The sequence below is a fragment of the Pleurodeles waltl genome, chromosome 5 (assembly GCF_031143425.1).
Source record: "Pleurodeles waltl isolate 20211129_DDA chromosome 5, aPleWal1.hap1.20221129, whole genome shotgun sequence".
Lineage (NCBI taxonomy): Eukaryota > Metazoa > Chordata > Amphibia > Caudata > Salamandridae > Pleurodeles > Pleurodeles waltl.
The window spans coordinates 1,181,441,108-1,181,465,553 of record NC_090444.1 but is presented as its reverse complement, the minus strand read 5'-3'; the positions used below and the strand labels follow the sequence as shown (position 1 = coordinate 1,181,465,553).

At 44.9% G+C, this 24,446-nt stretch overlaps 1 protein-coding gene across 2 annotated transcripts in view; it reads left to right on the top strand.

Moving 5' to 3' along the window:
• The first annotated feature begins 377 nt into the window (after positions 1 to 377).
• POPDC1 (popeye domain cAMP effector 1) overlaps positions 378 to 24,446 on the top strand; it is a 274,307-nt gene continuing 250,238 nt past the window's right edge. Inside the window, exon 1 of one of the 2 annotated variants that reach the window (XM_069235416.1) lies at positions 378 to 591. The gene's annotated coding sequence lies outside the window, so the exon portion shown is untranslated. Of the gene's footprint in view, positions 592 to 734; positions 820 to 24,446 lie in introns of those variants that run through there. The other variant, XM_069235417.1, reaches the window with a different exon arrangement.

The following is a 24,446-nucleotide window of genomic DNA, read 5'->3' as shown; positions in this document are numbered from 1 at the left end:
TGGTCTCTTTATTACTTACTGACCTGTAACGATAACGGACTGCAATTTACAGAATGTGAGCGAGCAATAACGCTGCAGCTGATAGTACTTTATTCCAGCGAACCGAACGTGAAAGCGAAGATAGGACATAATATTGAGTTGAATACTTGACGCTAAGAGTATTTTTGTCTCTCTACGAAACACAAATAACATAAAAGTTTCTGGCGCGCGCACGGCATGTTTTCTTTTTACGCCTCTCCACAGAGGACGCGTCTCGCGCTCGGCACGCGCTTCTTTGGTGCCAGGGCAGTCCCTACCAGCTCAGTGTCTCCGCCTAGTGGCGCGTGGGGCTCAAAGCAGCTCGCGGGGTGTGAGGCGCGCGCTGACAGGAGATCCGGGAACGCGCGAGGCTCCTCTCAGGGCGCGCGACGGGGCCCTGCTGCAGCCTCGGCCCCTTCAGTTGCTGCCTATTTTAGCCCTGGTCGCTAAAAGTCCCGGGCCGGGGAGGTACGCGCAGCTCCACGAGCACCCATCACTGCTCCTAACATCGCCGGGCGAGCCGCTGCTGGCACCGGAAGGGAGGCGAGGAACGATAGAAGTGTTCAGAGAGCGGTGAGACCTTATTTTTTAATAATAAAAATAACAGCGTGGGAGGAGAGGGCATTGCTTCTAAAGTTAGAAGAGGGTTGGAGCCGCAGCGGGCAGCTGCGGAGCGCGCCGTTTCGAGGGCGTGTCACCGGCATGTGTAGAATGTACTCTGCACGACCCCTTGCCAGACCTTGAGTTCACTCCCTGTCCCGTGCGCTTTACAGTTTGACAGCAACTGGATCCCGCTCTGCGGTAAGATACCCCCAGTTTACCGCTATCACGTTCTATCATAACGCTCACTCTTTGAAAACACCCTGTGCCTCTTAAAAAGCACACCACACTTTAACCCCCTGAAACACCCTCATCATGTAAAAACTGCACCACCCTTAAAAAACACTTGGAAAAAAAAATCACACCCTCTAAAATATTTATCCTCTGAAAACTCCCTACCGCACAAAGCACTCATCCTGTGTAAATCACCTCTGCAGAAAAAACCCTAATAAGACATCTCACCCCATGGAGAAAAGAAAAACCTCCCATCCTCTCAAACACCCTCACTCTCTCAAAAAAAAGATCCCAATGTCTGAAAACCTCTCTCATCCTCCCCAAAACCCCACTGGCTATAAAACACTCTTGTACCCAAAAGAATTCCCCACATCAGAAAAAAACTCTCATCCTTTAAAAAAATCCTCTTGTCCCGCTAAAATAACCACCCACGTCCTCTGAAACTCCCTCATTCACCCGAGAACACTCTCACGCTCTAAAAACTCACTCCAGTTTCTTCCGGTTATGTGTCTGCTTGCACCGTATTTTAACGCGCGATGAAGTTAGGGTGGTAGGCGCTTTGCGTAATTTGCTCCAGGTGTGATTTTCGTCCTACGCTGTGTCGTGGTCCGTCCTCCGGCTTTCTGTTGGTGTTTCCTGCCGGGGCGTAGCTGTCAGTGGCGCAGCAGGTGCTGTAGCACCGAGACAACTGATTCCTAAATATTACAGTCTTTTACTACCCAAACAGTGCTCAGGGCCCATTCCCTTGCTTGCAGTAGCGCCTGTGGCATCCTTGTCGCTGGATTCCTGTCTGTGATTTTGTAAAGGTCAGTGCACGGTGGCTCCGAACAGTGGCGTAGCAAGCATGCAATTAGCCTTGGTGCAAGCAAGTAAAATTGCTTTTTGACTGTTTTTTTGGGGCAGTAAACTACAGCAGACCCCGGCTGTGGGGTGTTTACGGGCAGTCACCACTCGGTGGTGAGCAGCAGAGGCTGCAGGAGATCATATGCTGGCCGCCGCTCTCGCGCCTCACTGTCTGTGGTAACACTAGAGCCCGCAGCAGACAGCATGGCTGCTCAATATTTAATGAGCCTGGCACCGGCTGCAGCTAAACAATCCGAGCTTCTACGAGCCCACAGTACAGAGCCCTCTTCTTTGTATTCAGAAGCACAGAGCCATCATTGTCACTAAAACTGTCCCACGTTCACTGGCAGTGCAACATTTCCAACACTTGTCATCAGACATGTCATAGATTCATTAACACGAGTTGACCTGCACTTATGAAACTTTCCCACTGTTTTGGGACAGTCTCAGCTTCAATATAATAAACTACCGAAGTGTCAGCGAGTCGTTACTAATATATGAGAAGCGCCATTGAGGCAGTGCCAGGAGTTGGGGCCAAAACTGATATGGGCTTGAAGACACCCTTCACCAAAACGGCACAGGTCACCTCAGCGGTCATGTATTCAAAGGGGGACCGCGAGCTCTTTTAAATTAAATTTGCCAAGTATTTAAGGGGACTGCAATGACTCCACGTTGTAAAATGGACATACATTGGGTAAACAGTGCAGTTGTGTACAGGTGACAGCAGGACGTGAGGGCATAACGTTTTGCCTTGAGTACCGCGATTCCGTGCATGGCTTTTTTTAAAAATTAATTTTACTGTATTTCAGTAAGGATTTTAACAGAACGCAGTGGCAGGTCTGAATGTTTACCCTCCTGTGTGCTTTGCTGATGAAGCTCCAAATATGTCTGCCCCCGCGCTGGAAGTGGACAGTGCACTATTCAATCTAATACTGGCTTCATTGACACACATTAGTTGACAGAGGTTTTGTTTAAGAGCAAGCGGATTTTGAAACTTCAGTTTTTGTCATCTATGTCACGAAAATTGAACATTTTTGTCAGTGGAGAACATCGTATGTAGACAATTGTATACAAAAAGCATGTATTTCATTTTTTCCATTTGATACTCCAAATCAGGAACTCTAAATAAACAAAAATCCACTGCACCTACCGATTCAGTGCTCAGATTCATAATACAAAGCAGAAAATATGTAGGTACTTATTTGCTTATGTTTACATACGCTTTGGTGACACAGACACTATTCTTTGCCCTATCAGTTTGCAGAACCGCATGGGAAAGGTTACATTGTAACACAAGCAAACGCACTGCTGGTGAACCTATATGCAGATGTCAAACCTAAATAGATATGCAATAGCAATAATATGAATTTCAGCAGAATATCTACGCAACAGGAGTGTTAATGGGGTCCTGCAGTGCCGCAGTTTTTTTTTACATAAACTCCATCTCTGACCTCCCAATTTCCCTGCAGCCACTTTCTTGTAAACTAATAAAAGTGAAATCTTTCCATAGAACAACAAACACCATCTACAGCGCCATTTCACTTGCTGCTTCCAAGCGCAGCACTTTTTGTGCGGCATACATAAACATTTTGAAACAATATTTTCTTTTCCCGTGCTATGTATAAAATATGGGGTTTTATATGCGGAAAGTCAAACAGGTTGGCTGTGAGTAGTATACAATTGTTTAAAAGTGCGATTAAATTGTTTTGAAACTCACAGGTATTTGTGATAGTTGGCTAAGTTGCCTACGGGCGACAGGAAGTTTTAACGGAAATGAATGTTTTTTAAAAGTGTGCCTCCAGTTGAGATTTTCAGTTGAAACAAAGTGGCACTTATGTTGAAGGAACACTGTACCCATACCATTAAATTATTCATCTTGTTGACTTTAATTTAATTCTTGTTAGTTGAAACCTTTTAACATTGCTATGGTAGGTATTTCTTTCGAAGTTGATTGTTTTAATGTGACGTTTTCATTTTTCTTTCTTAGGACAGTTTTCAGTTGTTTGGCTTAAGAAAAACAATACTTTGTTAACATGAGAACTTTTTCGCCACATAATTTAGCTATTCAGTTAGTGACCCAGTAAAATAAAATCACTTCTTTTAGACATCACTGATCTTTGAACTGCAGATAGTCCTTTTAGAGTGCTCCATTTTAAGGGGAATCAGCCTTTGCCACACAGACTTTACCATACATGCTTTTACGGCATCTATGCCTTTACCAAAACATGCCTTTATGACACAAGGTGGGCATAGTTACGGTAAATATATGTAAATATAATTTAGGGGTTTTGGGTGGGTAGTGGTTTAGGTTAGGGGTGTAGGGTCGTAAGGGTAATTTTAGGGTTTATGGGTGGATATGGGTGTAGGGTGGTAGGGGTATGTTTAGGGTTTTAGGGGTTGGTAGGAGTAAAGGGTGGTAAGGGTAATTAAACGGGTTAAAGTAAAGGTGGGTAAGGAGATAGAATAGTAAGGTTATTTTATGTTTTAGGGCTGGGTAGGGGTGTCGGGGTGGTAAGGGTCATTTTAGGGGTTAGGGGTGGGCAGGGGTAAAGGGTAGTAAGTGTATTTTGTGGCCTCAGGGGTGGTAAGGGTGTCTTTAGGATTTAGGGGTGAGTATGGGAAAAGGATGGTAAGGGTATTTTTAGGGTTTAGGGGATGGGTAGAGGTATAGAGCGGAAAACATATTTTAGGGGTGGGTAGGGTGGTAAGGGTAATTTTAGGGTTTAAGGGTGGGTAAGAGTATAGGGTAGTAAAGGTTTTTTTTTTTAGAGTTTTTAGCGGTGGTTGGGTATAGGGTTGGATAGGTATTTTTAGGGTTTAGGGTGGTAAGGGTCATTTCAGGGTTTAGGGGATGGGTAAAGGTAAAGCGTGTTAAGGGTACATAAATAGTTGGGGTTTGAGAGGGTTTCCCCCAAATAAAGGAAAAAAAATATATAATTTATGTTTAAAAAGGCGGGGTTGAGGTGGCCTCCCCAAAAAAGAGAGGAAGAACATTTTTATCTATCTATCTATCTATCTATCTATATATATATATATATATATATATATATATATATATATATATATATATATATATATATATATATATATAATAATATATGTACACACACACACTTGTGTGAGGAGGGGTTACCTTAAATATACTTACATTGTGTGGTAAAGACTTGCGTGATAAAGTCATACATTCCGTTTTAAGCCTGTTTTTTAAAGTATTCATTGCACAGTAGAAATCAAATCAAGCATTGCCAAAGCCAATGGGCTCTAACAGAGAAGGAGGCAGCATACTTGGTGACGCATGTCGAGATTGTAAATGCACAAGTATGACATATTAATAAATGTTTGTATTGTTATTTGTAATGCAACATAAAAATCTGAAATACGTATCATTCTGTTCTGTGAGCATTACTCTTAAGTAAAACACAGAAGAGGTCAGTGGCGTAACAAAAATTGCCGCCCGCCTCTGCAAAGCACATAGAGGGGCTCCCCTCCCGACTCAGGAGCTCTCGGGCTGTGCTACTGTGCTGAGGGGGCCCACTGGAGCTCACCCCCCACAGGGGGCTGCAGCGGCCTTGTTAACCCACTGGAAGAGTTAGCGTATGGATAGCTGTAGCTGCAGCCACCTTGAATCTTGCTTTACTTTGGCATATATTGCACCTGTGCTGTGTGTGTCATGTGTTTGTCATTGCCGCGCTTGATAAACACGTTTCACTTTTCAAAAGCCAAGCGATTGGCCATGACGTGCAGTATGCAGTGGGGGACCACAGGGTACAGTGTGGGTGAGGGCGAGCAGTAGCAAAATGTGCAAGAGAGGGTGCAGAGTATATGGTTGCGGTTCTGGATGTCTGTGCCGAGTCTTTATATATATACACTTGTGTTGCATCGGTGTCTGTTTTTGCATTTATCCCTGTCCAGCACAAAAATGCCTTTAACTGCCTTGCTCTGTCTACTTGTGCATTTCTTCTTATGTCCAGGTGATTATTTATGTGTCTGCACTACACAAAACCTAAACCTATTGACTTTGTTAATGCTTGTTAGGACATGACAGCAGAGAAGGGCAAGCTGTCCCTTAAAGCTTTACTAGCCTTACAAATGTGTACAGCATCCGTTACACACAACTGACTACTCTCTTGCCCAACAGGCCTTTGAGGTGTGCTTGTGACTGGCTCTGTCCCAGTCCAGTCTTGCCAGAACTGTATCTGCTATTTGCCAGGCATTGCTAATACCCTACTGGCTTGCCAGAAGAGCACGTGGAATGGTCTTGGTTCTGCCCAGCCATACTGGTCTTTCGTAGGTGCAGTTGACAAATGAGCTTGGCAGCCAGCCCTTCTTCAACCAAGGCGACAAAGTAGATTACTCCTCCACCCTGACAGAAGTGCCACTCACCAAATTTTGAAATGTCAGTGAGGCTGGCAGACATTTCAAGCATTGACAAACCGCCGTCAAGGCATTTTGACTTTGCTAGATGGCTCTTTCAAACATGATAGTCGTCTGGAAAAGTTTCAATTTTTTTTATTTTCAATAAGAGAATCCTAAAGCAGGATTTTCTATTTGGAAAAAAAAACAATGCCACCCTTCCCATGGGAGTTTCCTTCCATGACAAGGGGGCATTGATCTCTATGAATTGCCCCTTAACACCAGGTTTTTCCTGAGTGTGATGGATATTGAAAACAGGTTTATGTCCGCCCATCTATATTAGGTGGCTGGACATAAAGCAGCTGGCAGCCCCAGAAATTGTAGTCTCCTTTGTCATCAAATACGGTCCACACAAATCAAAATAGGTTGAAGGGGTCATAATCTTGGCAGGAAGGGGACTCTTTCGCCATTGCAAAGACATTCCCTCTTCACCAACAATTAAAGCAGGCCCTCTTTCTGCAGTAGCCATGCTTAGGGGCATAGCCTAGTCAGTAACATTCAGAGGGTGTGAATCTCAAATTTCCCACCTAAAAAGGCAGTAGGCTGAGGTGTGGAGAGTGCGATGACCAAGGTTCAGGATTGGCTGTATTCACGAGGAACAGGATCAGTGAAAACTTGCACTTGGTGGGCTTCTCTCTAGAGTGGCACAGTGGGTGACAAACAATAGGCTGGAATACTGCGCCCAAGTGATTGCCACTGGTTAGAGTATGCAATCATTCATTCCATCACCTTTTGGGTGGTTGATTGCCAGTAGTATGACTGGAAACCTGAGACTGCCGCAGCTTTCCAAGCCTACTATTTCCAATGCCTGTGAATTCCAAAATGTAGTAAATTTGCACCCATTCAAGGAGTGCTTCTCTGGGTGTAGAGTTACTATTTGTTTGGTATACCAGTCACTATACCCATTTAAGTTTATGCTCCAGAAAATGAACAAGATATAAGCTTTTAGCAAAATGAAAATGATGAGAAAAACCTACATAGACATACCAAACCTGATTCAGGGCCCCCAGACCCAATTATCAAGCCAGGAATGTATTTGGGAGGTGCACCGGTTGAAGCTATGCTCATGCCTGTCCCGTACTGGCCTAGTTGTCTGCCCTTGGAACTCATGATTTCAGTTGTGTGCAACGCAACAGCCTGGAACCATTATCCTGGAAAAACCTTTTTTTAAATGTATGTTCACTGCACACAGTCTTCTTTGTCTCTGCTGTGAGAAGCTTTAATGGTCGAATTGTCATCGGTGCATGTAGGTAGTGCTGTTTTTTCACAGTCCTCGCCTTTTACAGATCATTTTATCAAGTGACTGACAACCTCATGTATTAAGTCCAAGTTGCAAACACGGGTGGATTAATAGGGCAAACCAAGCCAAGCAAAGGGTCTGGCTTAGCTCTAACAGTCCATACACAAGCCAAACCATGAAAACGTTTGTTACAGGATCGGAAAGGTCTATAGTATAATCAAACAGTGCCCAAAGTCTGTGGGCCATTTTTCTGGATGTTTATGGGCCTGTTTTGTAGTCTACTGGTCCGTTTTTTCACTGTTGATTTCCCTGATATCTAAAAATAAACATTGCTTACAGCAAGCTAAAATCCATGCAGGCCTTCATACTTTAAAAAACACTTATCCAGCTGGCTTTAACAGTTTGGAATATGCCTCCATTTGAAAGCATGGCACATTTTTATTTATTAATAGAGGCCACTTTTATTTGGTGTCTGGGCCTATTTTCTGTTCCAGTCCAAACCTAGTTTGGCCTGCATATTGTGCAACAAATATATTGTAAAAATACGAGAGTCCCTTCAGAATGCAAGAAGAGTATTTCTTTAACACGCAGAATTTTTCCTTAGTGCACTAGATTATATCACTGCATAGGCAGTCATTTATTTAAATTGATTTTTTTCAAACATGAACTTCGAAACATTAATGGCTTGCACCCCAATGACAATGCCATTAGTGAACTAAGAGGCAAGTGAGTAGTCATATAAACCCTAAACGTTACTTAGATTTTAGAAAAACCAACAACATTGTCTTTTAAATCAAACATCTGAGTTGTTTTGTACAGCGCACACCTTGAACTCAAGTTTTTAAAAGTGCATACATATGTGATAATAAAGAAAAAGGAGATCTATCTGTCTGTCTATACAGTGATCAATAATTTTACTGCAGATGTTACACTGAATTATCACTGATGTTATCAAAGATGTCATGAGTGCTGCAGTTTGTGAGGAAATCAGCAGTGCATGATAAGGGCGCAAGTTATAGTTAACTTAGGGCACGAGTAATAGTTATTTGAAGTAACTAACTATAACAGGTGAATTTCTGTGGTTTTGTATGTTTGAAATGTGAGCCGAACTATAACGTACTTGCAACCTTTGCTTCTTTAATTGAATTTCTATGTTTAAAAAAAATTCTATTTCCTAACTATAACATCATGGTAACCTTTGTTTTTTTCAGTGAATTACATTGTTTGTTTAACATGAAGGCCGTGCGTAGTGGCGGTTGGCTGCAGGGCCTGCAGCAAACCCCTATAACCACTCAACCACATGGTGCGCACAGCCATAGACCTGCATGCCCTCTCCCCCGGCCAATTTCAGGCCAGGCCTAAATATTTAATTTACTTCTGGTGAAGGGGACAGCGCGACCCCATTCTCCAGGCTGATCTCAGCCCCAGAGACCCCATTCTCCGGGGCCAGGCCTAAGTATTTGTTTTTTGGGGGGGAGGGGCACGTTGCTCCCTTCCCCCGGCCAATATTGGCCCTGGGGAACCCTTCCCCTGGGGCCCGGCCTAATTATTTACATTTCTTTGGGAAAGGGGGCTGCATTGCCTTCCTTCCCCAGGTCCGATCTCGTCCCCGGGGACCCCATTCCCCAGGACCAGGCCATGTTACCCAGGGTACCCACTCACAATGCCTGAAAGCCCCCTCAGTCCCAGCCAGCATTGCTGTCACAGATCCCTATCTGTGAGAGCAATGTTTCCTCTATTTCCCTGCCTGTATCACTTGCAGCGATGGAAAGTTGTTTGACAGCTCTTCTTCACTGTGAAAGGAGTGTTTGCTGTGACCTGGTGGGAGCAGTCAGCAGCAAACAGCTGTGTCCTGGGGGTGGGCACCCTGGGACATAGCAGGAGCTGGCACTGGGGGGTGGCGGTCCCCAGGGCCATCAGTGACTCCTCGAGGTGGGTCGCGCAGCCCTCTCCAACATCAGTAGCCCCGGGTAGGTGGTGGTCCTTGGGGCCCGCATCAGACAACCAATCTGTTTCTAAATTAGCCTCGGAAAGTTTACTGACCCCTGTTTCAAGGAGGCCGTGCGGCCCCGCATTGTAATTTATTATTGCCCCTGGGAGTTTGCAGTCATCGGGGATGCAGGGCGGCCGGGTGATCCCCTGTATCATAATAATGCCCTGGTGAGGTAGTGGTGATCGGGGCGCAGTGGGGCCACATACCCCCGTACATATCTTATAAATCACCCCCAAGGAGATGGTAGTCCCCAGATCTGTGCCCTATAAAAAATTAACATTTGGAAGGTGGTGGTCCCTGGGGTGATTCATGACATAGGTGTGGGGGGAGGGTCGTGTGGTCCCCTGCACCTATGTCATGAATCACCCCAGGGAGGTGAAGATCCCCAGGGATAATTTAAGCCCCAGGGAGTTGGCCCACCTAGGGGTCAAATAAAACGAAAGCTGGGAGACTGCCCTTTAAAAAAAAAAAAAAATTAGGAAAAATCAGCAGTTCCAAAAAATGCTTTTTAGCCCTGGTGGGGTCCATAAAAGCTTTTTAATTCTTTTGATCTTTTTTTCTGGGACTCAGCTGAAGCCAAGTCTCAAGATGGCTGCTAACACTCCCTTGTTGGCAGCCAATCAGATATCTGCATGGGGACAGTCCGATCACTGGAGGATTTGCATCCCTAGATATCGCTATTTTATTAAACTCCAATTTCTCAAAAATTACTGAATGGATTTACACCAAATCACAAAAAGCGTGCTTTCTGGACAAAGCGCTAGCTTTCTGCCACATTTGGTGCAATTCTGTCCAGCCTTTCGGGCTGTTGTCATGTTCAAAATCCCCATGGAAAAATGCACAGGGAAAATGCATTTTGGGATCCCCTCTTTTATGTCAGCCCTCACTTGACGGATCACCGCAAAACTTTCAAAACAGCAGCTGAACTGATCAAAGCATAAGTTTTTAAAATTTCGTGAAGATTCGTCAAGTAGCGCCAAAGTTATTGGAAGGTAAATATAACTCCCGCCCTCGCCATGCACAGTTTTTTCTTCAAACATTTTAGTGGAAATATTACATTGATATTATCAGTGATGTTTATAAAGATGTAATGAGTGCTGTAATTTGTGGGGTAATTAGCAGTGCATGGGGAGGGTGTTAGTTATAGTTACCATAGGGTACGAATTATAGTCACTTGAGATAACTCTAACTATACTGGTGAATTTCTGTGGTTTCTTACTTTTAAAATGTGAACCTAAATATAACGTCCCTGTAACCTTTGGTTTTTTAAGTGAATTTTTATGTTTTAAAAAAATTCAATTTCCTTACTATAACGTCCCTGTAACCTTTTGTTTTTCAGTGAATTTCTGATTTTTTTTCTAATGTAAAGTAATTTTCATTTCTATACATTAATCCAATCTCTGCTGAACACGGCCTTTGACCGTGCATGGTGGCGGTTGGCCGCAGGGCCTGCCACCACCCCCTATAACCACCCGCCCCTGTGCAGGGCATTCGGCCATGTAAAGCAGGTGCTGGCTGCAGCCAACCCCTATACCACCCAAACCCTGCATGGGTCCCCCTCCCCAGGCCGATATCTGCCCCGGAGCCTCATCACCTAGGGCCCGGCCCAAGCATTTAATTGTTTTTGCGATGGGGTGGCTGCGTTGCCCCCCACCCCAGGCCGCTTTTGGCCCCGCATACTCCATCCCCCGGGGCCTTGTCTAAGTATTACTTTTTTGGGGGAGGAGGGCCTTGCGGCCCCCCTCCTCAGGGACGATCTTGGCCCCGGAGACCCCATCCCCCAGGGCCTGTCCTAAATATGACTTTTTTGGGGGGAGAGGGGCAGCGTGACCCCCTTCCCCAGGCTGATTTTGGTCCCGGGGACCCCGGCCTATATATTAAATTTTTTTTAGGGAGGGGGCCACACGGCCCCCCTGCCAAGGCCGATCTTGGCCCTGGGGGCACATCCCCCCCGGACATTGCCTAATTATTTATTTCTTTTTTTTTTCTTTTTTTTTTTTTTGGGAGGGGGCCATGTGACCCACCCCCACCAGGGACTATCTCGGCCCCAGGGACCCCATCGGCTGGGGCCCGGCCATGTGACCTGGGTGCCCCCTAAGGCACACAGTCACAATGTTTGGACCGTGGGGGGAGCCTGAAGCCCCCAGGGTCCCAGCTGGCTCTCCACCTCCTGTGGGAGCCAGCATTGTTGTCACAGAGACAATCTTTGTAAGAGCAGTTTCCTCTGTGTGCCTGCCTCCCTCTTCACAGGCAGGTAGAAAGAGGAAACCTCTGCTCCAATGGAGGGAGAGATGTTTGACAGCTCTCCCTTCATTGGAGCTGAGTGTTTGCTGTGACTCAGTGGCAGCTGTCAAAACTGCCACCAAGCCACAGCAAACAGCTATGTCCCGGGGATGTCCCACGAATATAGCCCCAGCGAGGTGGTGGTACTCGTTGTTGCAGTGGGTCTGAAACAGACTCCCTTTCTATTTTGTAGTATTTGCTCCGGGAGGTGGTGGCCCCTTGGGCTGCGGGAAGAAGCATCCTTCCCGCTCGCAATTTGTTAATAGCCATGGGGAGGTAGTGGTCCCCAGGAGCAATGCGAAGGGGCCCCATGGCCCCCACCCACATTTTGTTAATACCCCCAGGGAGGTGGGGGGGGGTCCCTGGGGCTATGGGGAGGGGAGGACATGGTCACCGGGATAGAATTAGATAAAAGCCCCAGGGAGGTGGCAGTCCCTGGGGCTAGGGAGAGGCCTATGCTCCCCCTTACAATTCTTCAAAGCCCCAGGGAGGTGGTGTTTACTGGGGCTCGGGGTGCCACATTATATTAGCAATAGACCCTGGACTTGGCCCACCTGGGGGCTTCAGAATACAAAGAGCGGCGAAAATTAAAAAAAAAAACACTTTTAGCCCTGAGGGTGGGGGCCACCCTTTGGAACCCCACCACCAGAGCTAAGGTGTCAGGGTGTCCGTATCATGGCCCCTTTTTTTTAAATTCTTTTTTTAACTGTTTTTTTAAACCAGATTTTATACATAATTCAAAACAGTTTACATTGTATTTTCTTCTTCTCCATCTTTTTGTATATCACATTAGTTTCATTTATTCGTTCATTTAAACTGGTATAGATTCAATTTTAATAAACATTATTTATTTGGTATTATCGAAATCCAACTCCCTTCCTCCCTCCCTTTCCCCCCCTAACCTCTCGGTCCGAATGCTTATTCAATGATGGTACTTCTGCAATAGGAAATTTGGAGACTTTCAATTACTTTAATTGTGTCTCTGGGGGTAGTTTGCATGCGTAGAGGTCTGCTGAATTTGTCTGTATGATAGCTATGTTTTGTTTTTGATGGCTGACTGCTGTGGTGTATTTGTATACGCAACTTGGGTGTTATTGTGGAGTGTTGGGGGGATGTTGTATGGTTAGTTCGGTTTTTAGTTAATCCATTATTAGTTCCCAGTTAGCTGATACTTCAGGAGGTCTGATCCCGGTTTTGGCTTCTTTTTGTAGCAGAGTGCCTTCAGCAGCAGCCCACCTGAGTAGTTCATTTTTCCAGCTTGTCAGTTTAGGGCCCCCGGGTTTTTCCAGTTGCTGGCTATTTCTCTTTTCGCCAGGGTTAGAGCTAGGTCTAGGAATCTGTCCGAGGCTTTATGTTTAGTAGAATGTGTAAATATGTGCAAGAGGCAGGTGTCAATTGAGCATGACACAGTTCTACCTAGTATCTGGGATAATGTTTGGCAAATCTCAGACCAATAAGATGTCAGTATCTGGCATTCCCAAAACATGTGGTTGAATTCTGCATCCATTGTCTTACATCTTGGACAGCACTCTGTGGTTTTGTTGAAGTATTTGTTAATGCGGGCGGGTGTAAGGTAGGCTTGATGCAAGACATAGAAATTAATCAGTTTAAATCTGGCATTCCGCCATGCTTTAGGTAAGTTCTGTAGTGCACGTTCCCATTCTGTTTCAGAGATATCTCTGTTAACAATTTTTTCCCATTGTTGTTTCAGGTATGGAAGGGGGGCTGTATTATCTGCTCTAATCAGTGTATATAAATTAGAAATAACCCTAGTCTTAGGAGTTGGGGATGCCAGATACGTGCACATATCCTGCGCTGATGGTTCAGAATTTTTTGTTCGCCAGTGGTTGCCTATGCTAGCCCTTATAGTCCTGTAAGTTAAAAAGTGTTTCGCCGGTATGTCATATTGTGCTCTAAGGGTCTCAAACGATTTCAACTTATTGTTCTCGAATAATGTGCCTAACGTATTAACCCCAGCCTCCAGCCAGTCTCTAAGTTCAAGTTCAGCCCTTTTCTGAGTTATTGTTTGCAGTGCGCTGAGAGGAAGTTCTGCTGAGTAGGGAGTTTTAGTTTTAGTTTTGTGCAAGTATGATTTCCAGCATTTAGCTATTATTTTCACTTCTGAGCTGTCTTGCTTTTCTTCTTTTGTGGGGTTCAGCAGTATTTCAAACAGTCTCGTTTTCTGTGGCACGGAGGACTCTGCATTAGGTTGTAGCACCAGACTGTTAGAAATCCAAAATGCCAGCCACTGTAGTTGAGCCGCAATGTAATATGACTCAAAGTAAGGAGTTGCTAGACCCCCATTTGACAGCTGTCTCTGGAGCTTTATTAAAGCCACCCTTTTCCTTCCGCTACCCCATATAAATGAGCTTGCTATTGAGTTCATATCCCTGAAGAAGGACTTAGGAATCCATATCGGAAGGGCCGCAAAATGGTATAACAGTCTAGGTAGTACTATCATCTTAAGAATCGCGATGCGACCCATCACCGAAAGAGGGAGTGTTTGCCAGAATGTAATGCAGGATTTTATGGAGCGGAATACTCCGCCCAGATTTCCCTAAAAAATGTCTCTAGTTTCATGGTATATTTTTACTCCTAGATATGGAAGCCCTTCAGGTATCCATCTAACCGTTCCCAAGGTCAGTGGGGGTTGATGATGTTTCACTAGGGGGAATAGACCTGTTTTGTCCCAATTTACTTTTAGGCCTGAATGTTTTTCGAAGTTGGACAGCATTAGGTGAGCTACTGGGAGATCCCTCTGCATGTCACCCAGAAATATCAGGAGGTCGTCTGCATATAAGGCTATGAAATGTCTCACATTTCCGATCAGTATTCCAGGTCCTCCCTGTCCCGCCCTGGCCGCCGCAGCCAGAGGTTCCATGGCTAGAGCAAACAATAGGGGGGAGGGGGGGCAACCCTGTCTCGTCCCGCGTTCCACTGCGTACCTGGATGATATAATACATCCCGTACGGACTCTAGCTGCCGGGTTAATGTAAAGCAGTTTCACCCATGCAATATAATCAGGGCCAATTCCCATTTGGGCCATAACTTTATAAAGGAAGTCCCACTCTAGGCTGTCAAAGACTTTTTCAATGTCTACTGCCAATATGCCCGGAGATTCAGTCGAGGAGGTTATTCTGTTCATGACTGAGAAGAGCCTGCGTATATTTCCTGCTGTGTTACGGCCTGGAATGAAGCCTGCTTGGTCTGGGTGAATGAAAGAAGGCATCAGAGGAAGAAGTCTGGTTGCTAAGGCTTTGCTGAGTATCTTGTAATCGAGGTTCAACATGGAGAGGGGCCTGTATGCCCCCCTCCCAGTTGGATCCTTGCCGGGCTTAAGCAGCGGGACTATAATGGCTTCTCTAGTAGTTTCAGGTAATAGGCCCTGACCCTTGGCGCATTTAAACATTTTTTCCAAGCTAGGTGCGAGTATCTCAGCAAAAGTTTTGTAAAATTCGGCAGGCAGGCCGTCAGTTCCAGGTATTTTTCCCCTTGCCAAGTCTTTCACAGCCCCTTTGATCTCATCTGGTGTGATGTTTCCTTCTAGTGTATCGGTGGCTATTGGTTCCCAGGGTTTTAAGTTTAATGTTAATAGGTATTTCTCAGTTAGGTCTCTACTTAGGTTAGATCTTTTTTGGTATAGTGATTCATAAAAGGCCAGAAACTGGGCATTAATCTGTTTCGGGTCGTGTATTTGGGTCCCATCTCCTGTGGTTAGGCTCATTATAGTGGGGGATTTTTCTGACTGTGATATTACCCAGGCGAGCAGTTTACTCGCTTTATCTCTTTCGCCATGCACTCTTGTGAGATACTGCTTATGGTCGAAGCATCTGAGACGTTCGACACAGTGTGTTACTTTTGATCTGTCTTCCTGTAGTTGGGATTGTAAATGAGGGTTTCCAGGTCTATTTTTCTCTGTTTCTCTTAATACATCTTCGGCTTTCTCAGTCTCTCCTAGTAGGGTCCTACGTATCCCTACTGTTTCAGCAATGCATCTCCCTCTTATTACTACTTTAAAGGCATCCCATTCTATCAGTCCGCTAGTCGTGGAGTTGCTATTTTCTTCGAAATATTGTTCTATGGCTTGTCGGATATCATCTCGGAAAGGGGGGTCTTCTAGTAATTCGGGTTTAAGTCTCCATGTGGGTATGCATGGGGTGAAGGACCCCCATCCTAATGACAGCAACTGGGGGTTATGGTCGGATATTGTGCGAGACAAGTATTCTGTGTTTAATACAAGTAAGTGTATGTCTGGCGAGCACAAGAAAGGAGTCTAATCTAACATGGAGCTCGTGGAGGGCAGAGAAAAAGGAGTAGTCCTTGGCGCTAGGATGTAGTTTACGCCAGGTGTCGATGAGGCCCCAATTTGCCTGCCATGTGGTGAACTGTTGAGCTATCTTTACTAATGGAGAGTGTGGTAGGGGAGGATGTGATCTATCTGCACTTACGTCACTTACACAGTTAAAATCACCACCCACTATTACCGGTGCTTGCAGGAATGTTGCTAGTGTACTGGATAGTCGAGTGAAGAAGTCACCCTGTCCAGTGTTAGGGGCGTATACATTGATTAGTGTTATGTCCTTCCCCTCCAGTCTGCCCTTGATCGCTACGAATCTCCCTTCTGGGTCCACCTGGCTATCTGTCAACTGAAATGGGACCCCTGCTCGAATCCAAATCAGAGTGCCCCTCGAGTATGCTGAATAAGTAGTATAAAATGCCTGACCTCTCCATCTTTTTTGTAAGGCTTTGCCCTCCTTCGATGTTAAGTGAGTTTCCTGTAACATAGCTATTTGGATACCCCTTCTCTGCAAATAAGAAGATATCTTATATCTCTTGACTAAAGAGTTCATACCCCTGATGTTCCAGGTAAGGACCTTATACGATTTTGGTGTAGCCATAGTAGTGTTTTGTGGTTCTACTGGGGGGTGATTCCTGGCAACCTAGTAGTGTGATAGGTTCCCTGGTAATTTCTTGTTCCCTGCTCCATTTTGCACTGTGGTAATTCTCGGATCGATTTTAAACCCTAGTAAATTCCCCAACATAAAAGCTACCCAAATCCCCATCCCTGGGACAAAAGTCGAACCTCTCTCGCCCAAACTTGTGTGAAATAAAGAAAAAGTCAACTGTCCAACCACGTGGGGGGTGCCTCAGTTAGCAAACCGGAGCTCAGCAAGGCGATCTCTCCTCAGCCTCCGGGTGGAAGAAGGACTGAAATTCTGCAGCTCCAGGGTTTCGATTATCGGGCGTCAGCGAGTTAGTTTCTTCTTGCATACTTTTAATTCGGTTTTAGAATCTGTGAGTGTACACCTAGTTGTCCCAGAGGTTTACATACATCATATTTCCCAGGAGTTCTGTTTGTGCTTCAAGGATGTACTTCATATTATGATGTCTGACGTCCCTGGGGTTACATCCGGGCCCTTTTGGTTAGGCGTGAGTGACAAATCTGATTCATGTTCCGAGTCTGATTGATTTACGTCACTATGCGTTTGCTTAGGTGAGCTCTGTTCATAACAGCCGAGGGACGCAGCTGCCTCCACTGCTTTTTGACGGTCGTTTAAAATCTCCAGAGGGGATGGACTAGTGCGCCTTGTAGTGTTTCTGCTGTTAGTTTTTCCTTTAAGGTTTAGTTGGTGTTTTTCAAGGTTAATTCGTTTCTCGTTGGGATGTTGCTTGTCCATCCAGTTCCAAACCTCCTCCGCCGAGTTAAAAAACTGTGTGCCTGTTGTGGTTATCATTCGGAGTTTGGCTGGGAATAGCATCCCGTATTGGACCCCTAAATTTCTGAGTCTCTGTTTAGCCTCCCTGAAAGAAGCCCTCTGCCTTAACACTTCTCGCGAAAAGTCGGAGAAGATCCGAATCACTTGGTTGTCCAGTAAGCAGTCTCCCTTTTTCCTACTTTGGGTGAGTAAATGGTCTCTGTCTTTATAGTGCAATAGTTTGGCCACCACCGGTCTAGCAGGAGCGCCCGGCGGAGGAGGACGTGCTGGGACTCTATGTGCTCTTTCCACTGCAAAAAATTGGTACAGTCCCTCGTTCGCTATATTTTCCTTCAGCCATTTTTCAAGGAAGTCAACCATGTTGTTTCCTTCTATTTTCTCCGGTAGTCCCATGATTCTGATGTTATTTCTTCTCGATCTGTTTTCTGCATCTTCCGCCCTCAGTTCCAAGTCTTTTATTCGTTTCTCCATTTGTCCTGTTGCTTTGGAAGCGCCTTGGAGCTCTGGTCCCAGTTCATTCAGTAGTTTTTCTGTCGAGGTCACTCTTTCTGCTAGGCGCCGGTGATCGTCTCTGAGGACTGTAAGGTCCGACGCGAGGGAGTCTATTTTCATCTCAAGAGCGTTTCTGGAGGCTGCGATAGCCTGTATTGCATCTTGTAGAGTATGTTCTTTTGTGGCTCCCCCCTCTGGCGAGGAAGATCTCCCCATAACCTCCTGTTCTGGGGGTGAATTGACTGCTATATCCGTAGTATTATTGGTTTCTCGCCTTCTATTTGGTTTGCCCATCTCTGGTGTAGTGCGGCGTTTTTGCTGGTGATCATTTGATAGTGTAAAGGTAGTATGGAGCTGATGATAGTGTTTACCTGTTTTTCCAAAATTTGCTGGATGGGCCCACCTGGGTCCGGCACCTGGGGGGTGAAGGCCTGTCTTTTATTGAGCCAAATGTCTTATTATTAAACTTGATTGGCGAATAATCTGTGTTACTTGTCTGAATTTAGGGGTAATGCGTGTGGCCGGGCTGTATTTTTAAGTTACCCCGTCGTCCCTTTCTTTATTCGACCGCTAGTCGATTTATCTGTTAGAAATGTCTGATTTGGATATTGTTAGGTCGGTGTCTTCTTAGTGGCCGTTTCTCACTGTTCTGGCTTGGGGAGGCGTCTCTCTGCTCCGGTTCCCCGTATCACTGGTCCGGCCGATTTCCCACCCCTTCTTAAGCGGCCTCGCTAGGTTTCAGCCTCGTTACGTCAGGCCTCTTCTCACCTTTGGTTGCTTTCTTGCTATTTGGGTCTCCACATTACAGTGCCCCGGGCCATCTCCCCCTGGTGAGCCTATCACGGGTTACTGTGTCGGATTGCTGCGCTCTCGATCCCCTCTTGGCGCCAGGCCTCCTCACCTCCTCTTCTAACGACACCGCTGTGCCGGGCTGTCTCCTCCAGCGTTGCCCATCGGTCGATTTCTTCCTTCTTTCTACTTGTTCTGGCTCAGTATGGTTCGGTCTAGGTCTCCGTGTTTCTCTCAGTCAGCCGAGGTGCTGCCCTAGGGTGTTTTGCCGGCCGCCCAGGTTCCGGAGTGCATGGCCGCCGCCATCTTGTCCCCTCGAGTTTTTTTCCGTTTTCATCTAGCCCATTCGTATCGGAGCCCAATCGGCAGTTTCTGGGGGTCAGAAGCCGAACATCGGTAGTCCGGAGGTCACCACGCATTCCGCTTCTTTTGTGCGGAATCTGGAGCCGAATTGATTATTATAGCCCCGGAGGCGAGGAGAGAAAGGCGGGAGCCTCAAAAAGAAGCTGCTACCGCCATGGCGCCAAGCCACACCCCCCATTCTTTTTTGAACTGTTGGCAGCCAATAAGATCTCAGAATGAGATCGGGAGAGGTCACAAATCCGTTGAGTCCCTTTTATACACAAATTTGAATTTCCTTTAATTTCTCAAAACTGCTGAATGGATTTACACCAGATAACAAAAAGGGCTCTTTCTGGACCAAGAGCTATCTTTCTGCCAAATTTGGTGTAATTCCGTCCAGTGGTTTGGCACTATCGCGATTCAAAACCACTATGGAAAAATGAATGGGGAAAACACATTTTGGGACCCCCTTTTTCTCACCTTTTACTTGATGGATCACCCCGAAACTTTCCAGACAGCAGCTGAAGTCAGCGTTGTATTTTCTTGGGAATTTTCATGAAGCTTTATCAAACGGCACCAAAGTTATTAGCAAACAAAAAAACGCTCTTTCTGTAGAAACTAGGGGCCATGTTTATACTTTTTTTGCGCCGAATTTGCGATACCTTTTGACTCAAAAGTGGCGCAAACTTACAAAATATAATTGTCTTTTGTAAGTTTGCGGCGCTTTTGCGTCAAAAAGTGACGAAATTGTGGCGCAAGAAAAGTATAAATATGGGCCTAGGTCCTAACTATAACTATCAAGTAGTGACCTCCACTAGGTAAAAAAAAAAATATATATATATATATATGTATATATATATCCCTCTTTATATCAAAAGTCGCTGTTTTGTCATATTCTTGGTGCATGACAAAAAAACAACACAGACATAGCAGACCCAACTCTGGGCCTGCTGATCCAACTTTTACTCGGCAGGTGTCACTCTTCTATTTAAGCTAGCTCCCTGGCCCTGCTGATCTTTCAAGGGTATACCTTCTAGGGTGACTGGCTCTGTCTTAGTCCAAGTGCCTTTAAGATGTGCATGTCATCTGGCTGGTTCTGATCTTGCCCTACCATCCGGTCATGGATTTAATTAACATGTGCCTGTGTTTTTTCTCAGACTCACCTTACCATAAAGATGCATCTGTTATGTGACTGACTCGTCTCCAGTCCCCCTGCCAGTTGGAGGTGTCTGACATTTGACCAACTCTGTTCTACTGACCTCTTAAAAGTGTCTCATATGTGACTGACTCTCTCTGAACCCTATCAGCATTTCAGATGTGCAGATGGCATGTGACGAACTCTGCTCCAACCCTACAGCGCACTACTCAGTGTTGCTACAGACTACCTAGGCCCTAATGGCATGTACAGACAAGTGGCTGTCAGATCTGTGACTGCGGCAGCCACATAAGCTTGCTAGATTCATACTTGACCTATGACTAGTTCCGCTTTGCAACTGCACTGATCTGACAGGAACTCAGCCACTCCCCCAGAGAAGGGAAAAATAACCCTAAATACAGTGTGAAATTAAATTACGTTTGTACTGAATCTTAACACTAACCTAACCCTATGTTCACTGTAACCCCGATGTGAACCCCAAATTTAATGAAATTACACTAATGTAGTATTATTCAAACTAATATCAAACCTAAATAAAAAAAATAGCATCATTTTATTCCAAATCGAAACCTAACCATTACTCTGAAGTAAAATAAACGGTGACCTTAACCATACACATATGTGAACGCTAAACCTAACTTCAAATTGAATTACCACAAATCCTAATCCTGAATTGAACAATGCTAAATGCAATTAAATAAAATAAAAACTAACTCTCTTCCTTTTTTTTTTTTTTTTTTTTTTTTTTTTTAAGGACACGCAGCGGGTTACATGTTTGCAATAATAAAGAGAAAAAAAAAGCAAAAAAAAGAAGCATAAATACATCAATATTGTCGTACATGTGAAGCAAACATTCTGAACAAGAGTCAATGATAATGGTTTCTACTCTTAGGAATCTCATAAATTTACTTATATAGTCGGCACATTCTCGGGGCCCAAGAGCCATACGGAGAGAGGTGCCCAAGCTCTAGTGAATCTTTTACAGGCCGCTGCTCCTTTTAGTTCATACAGGCTATTCTCCAGGTGATACATAGATAAGAGTTGTGAAAACCATTGATTGAACCGTGGGGGATCAACATCACGCCACAGAGATGCTATGCAGTTACGAAATACTGACATTGCTACGAACAGAAAGTATCTATCTCGACTATTGCAGACTGAATGATCAACTCCCAGTAAAACCATTTGAGGTGTCCGATAGATAGACTGTTTCAAGATTTTTTCAATATATCGGATATCCCAGTAATCAAACTTCCCAGTTTTACACACTGAAAGAACATATGACAGAGATCTGCTTTCGGGCAACCGCATCGTGGACACATAATTCCTGCCGTTTTGCCCCAGCTCGCAATCTTAGCAGGTGTATAATATAAATTATACAATACCATAAAGTGTTGAGCTTGCGGGCCAGCAGACACTAAAACCGTCCGTGCCATTTCCATAGACTCACAAACCTCTGTCTCTTTAGCTCCAACCCGTGCTTCCCATTTTTTAACCAATGTCGCCAGGTCATCTTGTATAGAATTTAAAAGCAGTGGATACAGATTTTTAATACCGCAGCTAGTGGGGTGTCGTGAGACTTCCATTAGCTTAATCTTATCCGTGTGCCAACCTTGGATCATACTAGTTAGTAAAAAGGCTCTAATCTGTAAAAATTTAAAAAAGTCTATTTTTTCCAGCGCAAATTCCGCACTCAGTTCCTCAAAAGATTTGAGGTGGCTGCCAGAGTGAAACAAGTCCCCGACTTTGTGAATACCCCGATTACTCCACCTCAAGCAATAGTGGTCTTTAAATATTGCTGGAAGCGTGGGGGTAATCCACAAGGGAGTGTAGTGGCAGATTCGTCCTATACCTATCTTGCGCTTAACCTGGGTCCATGCCTTAAATGCAGCATAAATTACCTTAAATTTAACCTTTTTATAGTAGCTGGGTTCCAGAATCCGCAGGAAGACTGCATCTGCTTCTTTGCCCAGAATCGGGGTATATATCGAAGGGAGAGCATCTTGCCCGGGTCTATCCGTAACATAAAGTATCTGTGCATACTGAAGCACTGCTGCCAAATAATAAAGTTTAAAATTGGGAAGTGCCCACCCCCCTTGCTCTCTTGGGAGAGTCATATAATGGAAAGCCCGGCGCGGCTTTGTATAGGACCAAATGAAGCTATTAACCAATCCCTCTATTAATTTAAACCAATCTTGCCCAATCTCTAGGGGGATTGTTCTAAAGAGATAGAGTATTTTGGGTAGAAACACCATTTTTATCACATTACAGCGTCCCATGAGTGACAAGTGTAGATTGTTAATGCGAGCAAGATCTTTCCTAGTCTTTGTTTAAATTGGGCCCATGTTTATTTTCACCACTTCGTCAAGGTTTGCTGTAAGTTTAACACCTAAATATTGTACCTGTGTCAGCACCGGCTCGTCCTTAAAATCTACTGATTCATTCACCAATATTTGGCATTTACTCTTGTTCAGCAAATAACCAGATCTTTTCCCAAACTGCAGGGCTTCCTGCTCTATTTCCCATATAGCAGTCCTGGGGTCCGTGGTCACCACCGCGATATCGTCTGCATATGCTAAAATCTTAGTACACCCCCCTTTCAATGAGACTGGCATGATCCGACCATTCCGGATCATTTTCCTGATCAAGGGATCAATATATAGCGCAAAAAGCAGCGGTGAACACGGGCACCCTTGTCGCGTGCCTCTCTGAATATTGATTGAGGACGACTTTAGCCCGGCAACTTGTATCGTAGCCGTTGGGTTTTGGTAAAGCTGTTGAATTGCCTTGACAAACCCGGGACCGATGTTATTTTTACGCAGGACAGACCATAAAAAGGGCCAATGGACCCGATCGAAGGCTTTTTCCGCGTCTAACAAGATTACTGCCATGGGAAGCCTGGCTATTGCACTAACATCAAGTAACGTAATAACTCGTCTTATATGATCTGCCGTGCTTTTCCCCGGGATGAAGCCATGCTTCCATGGAGATACTAAGCCTGAGATTACCAAACTCAAGCGGCTAGCAAGTATTTTAGCGTAGATTTTGGCATCGCTGTTAATTAAAGAAATTGGGCGATATGAACCAGGCTGAGTGGGTTCCTTGTCCTTTTTTAAAAAAACTACTATCTTAGCCTCCCCCCAGGAGGCCGGTTGAGGAGCCCCTGCTTGTACAGGGAGTGCAGAATTATTAGGCAAGTTGTATTTTTGAGGATTAATTTTATTATTGAACAACAACCATGTTCTCAATGAACCCAAAAAACTCATTAATATCAAAACTGAATATTTTTGGAAGTAGTTTTTAGTTTGTTTTTAGTTTTAGCTATGTTAGGGGGATATCTGTGTGTGCAGGTGACTATCACTGTGCATAATTATTAGGCAACTTAACAAAAAAAAATATATACCCATTTCAATTATTTATCATTACCAGTGAAACCAATATAACATCTCAACATTCACAAATATACATTTCTGACATTCAAAAACAAAACAAAAACAAATCAGTGACCAATATAGCCACCTTTCTTTGCAAGGACACTCAAAAGCCTGCCATCCATGGATTCTGTCAGTGTTTTGATCTGTTCACCATCAACATTGCGTGCAGCAGCAACCACAGCCTCCCAGACACTGTTCAGAGAGGTGTACTGTTTTCCCTCCTTGTAAATCTCACATTTGATGATGGACCACAGGTTCTCAATGGGGTTCAGATCAGGTGAACAAGGAGGCCATGTCATTAGATTTCCTTCTTTTATACCCTTTCTTGCCAGCCACGCTGTGGAGTACTTGGACGCGTGTGATGGAGCATTGTCCTGCATGAAAATCATGTTTTTCTTGAAGGATGCAGACTTCTTCCTGTACCACTGCTTGAAGAAGGTGTCTTCCAGGAACTGGCAGTAGGACTGGGAGTTGAGCTTGACTCCATCCTCAACCCGAAAAGGCCCCACAAGCTCATCTTTGATGATACCAGCCCAAACCAGTACTCCACCTCCACCTTGCTGGCGTCTGAGTCGGACTGGAGCTCTCTGCCCTTTACCAATCCAGCCACGGGCCCATCCATCTGGCCCATCAAGACTCACTCTCATTTCATCAGTCCATAAAACCTTATAAAAATCAGTCTTGAGATATTTCTTGGCCCAGTCTTGACGTTTCAGCTTGTGTGTCTTGTTCAGTGGTGGTCGTCTTTCAGCCTTTCTTACCTTGGCCATGTCTCTGAGTATTGCACACCTTGTGCTTTTGGGCACTCCAGTGATGTTGCAGCTCTGAAATATGGCCAAACTGGTGGCAAGTGGCATCGTGGCAGCTGTACGCTTGACTTTTCTCAGTTCAT